Source organism: Rutidosis leptorrhynchoides, chromosome 6 (genome assembly GCF_046630445.1).
Source record: "Rutidosis leptorrhynchoides isolate AG116_Rl617_1_P2 chromosome 6, CSIRO_AGI_Rlap_v1, whole genome shotgun sequence".
In the NCBI taxonomy this organism is placed as follows: Eukaryota; Viridiplantae; Streptophyta; class Magnoliopsida; order Asterales; family Asteraceae; genus Rutidosis; species Rutidosis leptorrhynchoides.
Window position 1 is genome coordinate 308533842 of NC_092338.1, and position 9960 is coordinate 308543801.

Genomic DNA, 9960 nt, shown 5'->3' on the forward strand with positions numbered 1-9960 from the left:
GCAGCTAAGTTATTTTGAAAATAAGTTCGTTTTGAATATAAAATTTTGCATGTCATACTATACTCCGTTATTCGTTATATCCGTTCACTGGGCTTTGGCTCAGTCGTTTTCTTTGTTTTCCTTCTTATACGACAGGTAATCAAGGGGGCGTCGGGAACGAGGGAAGAGTGTAGAGTGGAGTGAACTTAGCACCTTGCCTTAGAGATTTCCTTCAAGATTTAGTAGCTTATTTTGGTTTAGTAGTACTTTTGAATAAGTTTGTCAACTTTGGTTTGAACTATGGTTTGAATTCGAATAAGAATAACGCTCAATTATCTTTTAAGTTACCTTTATTTATATGTATTGGCATTCGTAAGATTAAGGTCTTTACAACTCTGGTCCCGGTTCCGGATTTTCGAACGTCCTTGCGTACAATTTAATATCTTGTACTTTGCGTTTTGCGTCTTGTACTCTTGTAATTTTGAGACGTTTCTTATCAATAATTTGAACCTCTTTGATTGTAATTTGTACTTTTGAGCTTTTTGGTCGTTTGCGTCTTCAATTCATCGAATCTGTCTTTTGTCTTCACCTTTTATTATTTAAACGAATATCACTTGTAAATAGAACAATTGCAACTAAAAGCTTGTATGAAATATATGTTCGTTTTTAGCATTATCAACAACCTAATACCAAATGGAGTTGGCTCCAAATATAGCTAGCAATATGTAAATCAGCCTGGTGTAAATTGATTCAAACAACATGGATACGGGTTCAAGGTAAAGAACATTTGTGGAGTTTGAGTTTGTCAAGTCAATGCTGCAAACTTAAAGGTGGCCAATATAATTGGTTTACACCTCCTGTATGTCACTAACATGTTTTTAGGTAGTGGTTCTATTTGACCGATTCTGAGTGTGTTGTTTTGCTTGATTTTGATAGTTCATGTTTAGTTATTGATAAGAACATGTTCTTGAATATAATTTTATTTTGAATCTTGGATGGTCTTTTAGATGATTTAATGGCAAAAATTGATCTTTTTTTGTTGCAGTTAGTGTAAGTTTTGTGAAAGTTCAAGATCATTCCAAAATTGCTTTTGTGTGTTCGTTTTATGTTTCCCTACATATTCTTTAAAGATATTTTGAGTGTTCCCTTCTTATGTAAGTACTTCTTCTCTTCCGTTTAAGTAAAATTTGAAAAAAATTCCAGTGAGATAGTGACTATCAATTTCTATCATCTTTCAGTTATATGTATTATATTCATGCTCCTATTTTCTTTCAAAAATTGTTTGTACTTCACAATTTTGCTAATTGATTCTTGAATCTTCTTCAAATAAGTTTGCATCTGTATAATGAGTAAGGTTGAAAGAAAGGTTTGTTACTTTTATTTACATGATGCACTTTGAGTGTTTGATGAAATATTCAACTGACGAGTTTCTTAGTTGGAATTTGTGGTTCCACGGGTCATTAAACTAAATGACTTTAGCATTTATGTTCACTTAATACCTAAAACATATCATTAAACTGTTTCGTTTAAACAAACCCGTGATTTCACGGGTCATTTCACTAGTTATTTGTAGAATGCTAATTATATCAATTTTATTATTATCATTAGTATAATTATAATCTTAAATTGTCATATTATAAAAATAAGGGAGTAATTTGTACATAACCAATTTTTAGTGTTACACAACCAAACATGCTTTAGACTGTTGTAATATACTTTATGATGTTATACAGTACAATAGTCTAAAACATGTTTGGTTGTGTATGACTAAAAATTAGTTGTGTATGGACCTCCCTATATCTAGTTAACCACCTCCAATTAAGTGGTTGTCAGTTCAACTTCAATAATGCACATTTGTAAATTTCCGTAAAAGATTATATTTATTATGAGTATCAGTGCCGTCTTGTTAAATTTATGGGCCATGTGCGATAAATAAAAGTGGGCCCTTATATACGAAAAATTTTCAATTATATAATAATAAGCGCAATAATAGTATAATAAGATAATACGTATGATGAGGGTTGTTGAAATAAATGATCTACTGATTCCAAAAAAATCTATGTTAAAAAAAATAGTATAATAAGATAACGGTCATAGAAAACCTAATAGCAAATCAAATAGATATAACTGTAGATATAACTGTATTAACATTTAACAATTAACATACGGAGTAGTATGATAAAAATTCTTTCTTCTAGATAGTAAATAATAATAAAGAATTACTCTAAGCAATACCTATGCATTTATGGAATCTGCCGGAGTATTGGACTATTGGAGATTTGGAGCAGAACGAGTATCGGAGATTTGAAGCGGAGATTGGTTTGATTGTGTATTTTTTTTCTTTTCAATTATTAATCTACAAATGGACTTATATATGTAAAATGGGCCTAGGTATGTAACATTAGAATATATTTTTGGGCCCCTATAGATATTGGGCCTTGTGCGACCGCACGGGTTGCACGCCCCAATATTCGGCCCTGATGAGTATGCTTTTTCGAAAATTACCAATATCATGCATATGTAAATGTATATAGATGAGAATACTATCTTTGGTTATCATATATTTAAATACATATTAATAAAAATTAGCCATTTATTAATTTAATGACGATTGGAACGTGATTATAACATAAAAATAACGATTGTTGGAAATTATATTATTTGTTTATATTATTGTGTTAAGGTAGTTTTGTCTGAATATCTATGATCATGTCACAAAAAAGATGGAGGTGACCGTTAGTATGTTGAACATTAAAAAAAATTCTATTTTATGTTTGTTAAATGTACTTTAAACGCGCGAATTGATGTCATTCAGAATTTAGCATACCTAAATTTGTGTCAATAGTATGTATGTAACTCAATAGTATATGCAATTTTGTGTCACGAGTACGTACATTAGTGGCTAATGTGATTTTGTGTCACTAATATATTTGTAAATTAATGGCATAATATTTTTGAGTAGCTAATATAGACATAAAATAATGACCAAGTAAATTTGTGCCACTAATATATATACATACACCAGTGACATCTAAATTTGTGCCACTAATATGTTTCTACATTAGTGGCTTATATGGTTATGTGCCACTAATATAGATGTACTTTAATGGCACGAGTTATAATGTGTCATTAATATGTGATTTAGTGACATACCGAAAGTGCCACTAAAAACTTGAATCACTGACATATAATCAAAATCAAAATTCCATTAAAAGCGCATGTCACTAAATGTCATTTTATTTGTAGTGGCTATTTCTTGAAGGTCTAATCGGTGGTGTTGTGCAATTTCCACAAGCTCCATAATGTTCTAACATTATAGTTTCACACAAGATCTTGGGACCATTTAAACCATTGGAGGAGAACCAAGCAAAGATATCATGAACGTCATTCCAATGAGGAATATCAACTTCAAGCGATTTGAGCGATTAAGCCCCATACATGACGTACAGTGACACAATGGCTGAACGTGTGGGAGTCGGCTACTTGTAACATATCGTTCACGATTTCTAATTTATTCATTATTCATTATTCATTTACGAAAAATGAAATAAAAAGTTCTTCTAATTTAGTTACCTCCTCTTTATTTTGTTAACTTAGATTAGATAAATAATACCACTAGTTTTGTTCTTGTTCACAAAAAGAATACCTTTAGTATAATTATTCACTTACAATAATACCCCTTTCTTTCTTTGCATATGGAAGCTTGTTAAATTAGATAAAAGGAATCGTCTTTGTTTAGTAAAGTTTGCAAGTCGGCTATTAAACTCAAGGTTACCAGCTCGTTTTTATTTATTTATTTACTAGGTTTTAGAGCCCGTGCGTTGCACGGGTGTGTAAAATGTCGTGCAAAATCGTAACATATTATATCATTCAAATATATAAATAGCGAAAGTAAATAAAATATTAGAGCCCATGCGTTCTACGTATGAGTAACATAATCGTGCAAAATTAATTGATTTTTTCACACAATCTTTTGAGTTGAAGAGCCCGTAGTGTTGATCGTAGTTTTGACAAATTTTAAAAGTGATTTTTAGTGGTGTTAGTAACTTAACGTTTACAATCTTTTTTATTTCTCTCCGCAACTTGCATAAGATAAGATATAAGAATGATATACTCGTATTAATCAATTCCTAATTAGTGCACACGAGTGATGATACGTTGGCAAATTCAGCAATTTCATACTCCGTATTAATTAATCCCTAACAATAACAAATATTAAAAATTATTTGTTACTGACAACTAATAATATTACGGTAATAAAATAATTACAACATAATACTCCCTCCGTCCCAAATCTATTGTCACCAGACATAAAATACACCGTTTAAGAAAAAGTACATGTCACGTGTACTTTTCTGTTTACTTTCCAGTTTTACCCATTACTTTTTACATATCTTTTTGTCATAAATGCATAAAGTAGGGGCACAAAAGACTTTTATCACAATATTCTTTTTCATTTATGGATGTGAACAATTAATTTGGGACATCTCAAAATAGAATAATGGACTATAGATTTGGGACGGAGGGAATAGTAAACATGTAAAATATAAAAAATATGAAATTATTGAAAAAAAGTCCATAACAATTTTACTTTCGAAAATGTATTGAGGATCTATTGCTTATGCGCGTTAAACCATGAATCTGAATAAAAAATCGTTGTTCTGGAATGTTGCAACTATTTTGGGATGAGATTATATTGTACTACCTCCGTCTCATTCCAATAAGCCATTATTCTATTTTGGACTGTCCCATTCTGATAGTTCACTTCCATAAATAGAAAGAAAAGAAGATATTTCATTGGTGGATCTGGAGAGAGAAGATATTTCATTGGTGGAGAAATGAAGTTAGTGGAATTTCCTAAAACTGCGTGTTTTTTGTCTGTGGACTATTGAAATGAGACGGAGGGAGTAATTGTTTATGTATATTGTATATATTTTTATTTAATACTCTATATATATATATATATATATATATATATATATATATATATATATATATATATATATATATATAGGGTGAAGATCCAGCGCTAAGTGGGTATAAGTGGGATAAGGGGATAAGTGATTTTGTGATTTTTATATCTAGAGTTCTACAGCTCCGATTTAAAAAAAAAATTGCTGGTATCTATTTTCAGTGTGCAGATTCAGAATTTTTTTTTTCCTTCAACTTGAGCGTTAAGATGCATCTGATGCATGTTATCCACTGTTTTGATGCTGTTTGATGCATGTTAACTGCCTTTCATGCAGCAGATGCATCGTAACAAAAAACAAAGAAAAAATGACTTTTGATTAAAAAAAAACAGTGTTTATGTAGCGACCCGACAAAATCGTCATTGACGGCGTCGTCTACTTAGGTCCCGTTACGTGGTCATAAGTCTTTAAAATGACGTTTGACCAAAATATGTCGCATTCATTTCAAATGTTAAGATGTTTCAAGTTTACAAAATTAGTTCAACGACTAGTTACATTACAACGTTTAACGTACAAATGAAACCTGTGCGACACAATTTAAAAGTAAGTCAAAAGATGTTCCATGTATGCATGTATACTCGACATCCAAGGAAGTATCAAAAATAGTGAGCGGAAGCATGTATCACAAAACGTTCAAGGACCTGAGAAAAACATAGAAATCTGTCAACGAAAACGTTGGTGAAATCATAGGTTTAAGTAAGTAAGTAAGTACAAAGAACCACAAGATTTATAACATTGAAATAATAGTAAACCATTCTAAAATTTGTTATCACGAGCACCCAATTATCAAGGCTTAACTTTCCATCCATAGAACCCCATCACAATAATATTAGAACATACACTGTTTCTCGAAAATATATTTCATCCAATAACGGTAGCGAACCGTCCGAATGAGGGTTTGTCAAACCCGTATGGTCATACAAGATAAGTTCTCGCTTACACCCGGCATGTGTAACTAATGATAATTGAATTGAGGATTTTTGTTCTAACTCGTACGTAGAATGTTTGTTTCCGTACTTGTGTTCACTTTGTAAAACGAAACGTTTATGTTTTCTCATCCCAAATATAAGTTTAAAAGAGTAAAAGTGGAACTATGATCTCACCTTGAGTGCACGAGAAATAAAGTACTTCACAAGTAAATGTGTGCAAGGACAATTTCTAGTCTTGACCTAAACAAGTAGGTTGTATCAATAACGGTAAACACGATTGGTCAAAGTTGTCCAATTAGTCCTATGGCTCGTTACGACTCGATTATATAGCATGTGAATCAAGTTGTCAAGTTTCATGCAAGAATCAAGTATACAAGAAGATTAGAACGGTTTAAATAAATATTGGTTAAGTTTGGACAAAAGTCAACTTTGGTCAAGTCAAAGTCAACAAAAAAGTCAACACGTTCGGGTCGGGTCCCGAACTATTTTTCCGAGGTTTTTAATCATATATAAGCATGTTAGAACAAGTTGCATGTGAATCGGAGGTGCGTAGCATAGCAAACATTTTTCGAAAAAAAATGTCATGGTGAACAGCCGCTGATCACGGCTTATGTCGCGCCGCGACATGGGATGGCTGCGCCGCGGCAATCAACTGGAGCTGGTGCCTGGCTCTTTTCAAAAGTCTAAGCCCTAAACCAAATTTGATTCAAACACATTTAACGAACCGTAAACATTCAAGGCACGTATCTTATATCGTTGGAAAGGAAATTTGACGAGGAACACAACTAAACACATTTTATTAATTAAAAATATCATTTACAAAAATAAAAATCCAAGTTGAATGTTCATTTAATGTTCATCATAAATACATTCAAGTTCATAAACGCACATTTATGATTCGGGAATTAAATGCACACATATAATACGCCGTTTCGTAGGTAATTAAACATACAATACTACTAAACATTTACCAACAACATTGCAAGGCTTTTAATGCATCAAAAATCACATTTAAAGCTACCAAACCCTAACCAAAAATCATAAAATCCTTAATCATGTTAATGAGACTTTTCCAAGTCAACCTATATACCAAATTGAAGCTAATGGTTCTAGTAACACATTTAATACATGCACTTTTAACATCTAACAACATTTAAGTAACCAAATTTCAAGATCAAACACACCCATTTCAAGTTTAAGCTAGTTACATCAAAATGACAAGAACAAGCATACAAATCATATATTCATGTTAGACTTGAACAATAGACACTAATTAACACTTTTATAAGTTAAAAACATCAAGAACAAAGAATCTATTGATTTTAGAAAGTTAGCCAAATTTGATGAAATCGGTATGGAATTGAAGAGGAAGATGCAAGGATTCCAAATATGTAATTTGTCTTGATGTTTGATTGCTAGATTGGAAATGGATGATGAATCTTCGAATTGGTGTTTGAGAGAAAAAGTTGAAGTATTGAAAGAGAGGAGGAAGTGAATGAATGGATGAGAGATCATGGTTGACTAGTTGACACAGTCAAGAGTTTGGTCTCTTGGCAAGTTTAGTCCCTCACGTTTCAAAGCGGTTGCGTGAATTAACCGAACGAATTAATTTAAATACGCGAGAGTAAATGGGAGATGTTAAAATCTGATAACGGAAATATTAAGAACATTAGCTAACGGAGGATACGAATCTAGATACGAAAGATATTAATAAAATAAAAAGACGGGCGTTAAAATAATTTTAACGGAAAAATGCGGGATGTTACATTACCCACACCTTAAAAGAAATTTCGTCCCGAAATTTAGTTGGAAGTAGTAGTCGATGTCTTTTCCTCGAGACCTAGAGTTGTCAAATTTACGAATGAGTGAAGGTACTTTCTTTTCATTTGGTCCTCTTTTGGCATTCCAACGAATCTGGATAATCGGGGTTTTACGTTGTATTAAGGTTTGGTTTTACGATCCATAATTTCAACTGGTTCTCCTATGAAGTGGAGTTTGTCATCAATAGTAAGCTCATCTAGAAGAATAACAAGTTCCTGTTCCGCAGGACACTTCTCAAAGTTCTATACCTGGAATGTAGGATAAATGGAAACTTAATTGAGTCGGAAGATCTAAACGGTAGGAATCGGTTCCAAAACGCCCCAAGATTTCAAATGGATCAATATTGTGGATATAACTTTCCTCAATTTTCCGAAACGGATTACACCTTTCCAAGGTGCGGTTTTTCAATATTACGCGGTTACTCATTTGGAATTCGAGAGGTTTACGTCTAACATCGGCATAGCCCTTTTGGCGACTACGGGCCGTCTTGAGCCCTTCTCGGACTTGAACGATCTTAACGGCTATTTCTTGAATGAGTTCGAATCCGGTGATTTCCTTGTCACCTATTTTGGCCTAACGAAAAAAAAAGGAGAATGACATGTGCGGTCATATAAAGTTTCGAAAAGTGCGGCGTTAATACATGAGTGGTAACTACTGTTGTAAGAGGGAAACAACTAAAGGCAACAATACATGTTTGTAACATGTCTTTCCAAGATTTGAATCGTAAGTTTGCTTGGTCCGTCGGTTTGTGGATGATACGCGGTACTTATGTTTAAACGTGTTCCTAAGGCTTCTTGTAATACTAGAAGTGAAACGAATATTGTGATTCGAGATAATTGACAATGGTACTCCGTGTTGGAATAGAATTCTTTAAGATGTGTTTAAACAAGTTAGCTAGGGCTCGAAAACGTTTGTTGGAACAAGTTTCTTATCAGCTACAGAAAACGTTCATCAGGGCTATTCACCCTCGTGGTGAATACTAGTAATACGTGAAGAGTCTCACTCTCCATTGAGAATTTAGATAAAAGTTTTCCTTATACAGAAGTACGAGCGAAAAAGATACGATCGAAATGAGAGTTTTTGAATAGTATGATTTTTCATCTTGATGTAGTCACATCGCGCATCTTGTGGCCAAATGTTGAGACTTGGTGGGAACAGGATAGTACATGTATTTGTATAGTTCGGTGTTGAGTAGTAGTTGGCCGTATATCAGAAGCATAAGGACGATAAGTCAAAGAAGGAAGAGGTATCCTTGGATTGTGTGTTATCTTAGGTTCCAGTAATATCAGACGGTAACAGTGAATAACAGAGTTATGTATCGTGGTACTTGGTGATGAGAAAATTGATCGGATCCATAATTAAGTTTTCAAATTCTTCGTGCAAAATAACGAATTTTAGTTTCCTTGATTTCAAGTCGAGAGAGTATGCTTTTCAGGCGTTCACGTAAAAATATTTCCATATCTGAGTTCCATTTTGTGCTACACGAATTTGGCTAGTAAGGTGGGTATGAATAATCACGTTCAAGGTCCGGACATGGAGAGGTTTAAATCTTTCCCTTAGTGAGTTAACGAGGTTAAAGGATGAGTAATACGGGAAAAGACAGAAATGAATCTTCGGTAATAACCGGCGAGATCCAAGATTTTTCGAATACAAGTCGGAGTCACGAGGGTTTTCTCGATTACGTGTGGCTTCGATTTTCACGAGATCTACTTTAATACCTTGACCACTAACAACATGGTTTAGAATTTGGACTTCGTTTAACCAAAATTCTCATTTGGAGGATTCGGCATAGAGTTGCACTTTTCTCAAGAGTTCGAGTGTAGGACGGAGACGTTGTTCGTTTTCTTCTTCGCTTGAATTGAATAGGTTAAGACATCACCTATGAATATGATAACGGATTTGTCTAGATAAGTTTACATACGCGATTTATAAGGTCCATGAATACGGACGAAGCCTTAGTTAAACTGAACGACACTAAAAGAAATTCATAACTATCGTAATGAGTTTGGGAAGAGGTTTTGGAGACATCTTCTCCCTTAACCCTCAATTGATGATAACCGGAATGGAGGTCGATTTTGGGATACGCACGGAATCCTTGTAATTGATCATGGGGTCATTGGTACGGGGAAAAAGGATATCTGTTCTTAACCGAAAATTATTTAGTTCACGCTAATCTATACACATGAAAGAAAAACACTTTCTTCTTAACGACTAGGTTTCGAGCTTCCTAGTTCTATTCCTAGGTATCAAGTCAATTTCGA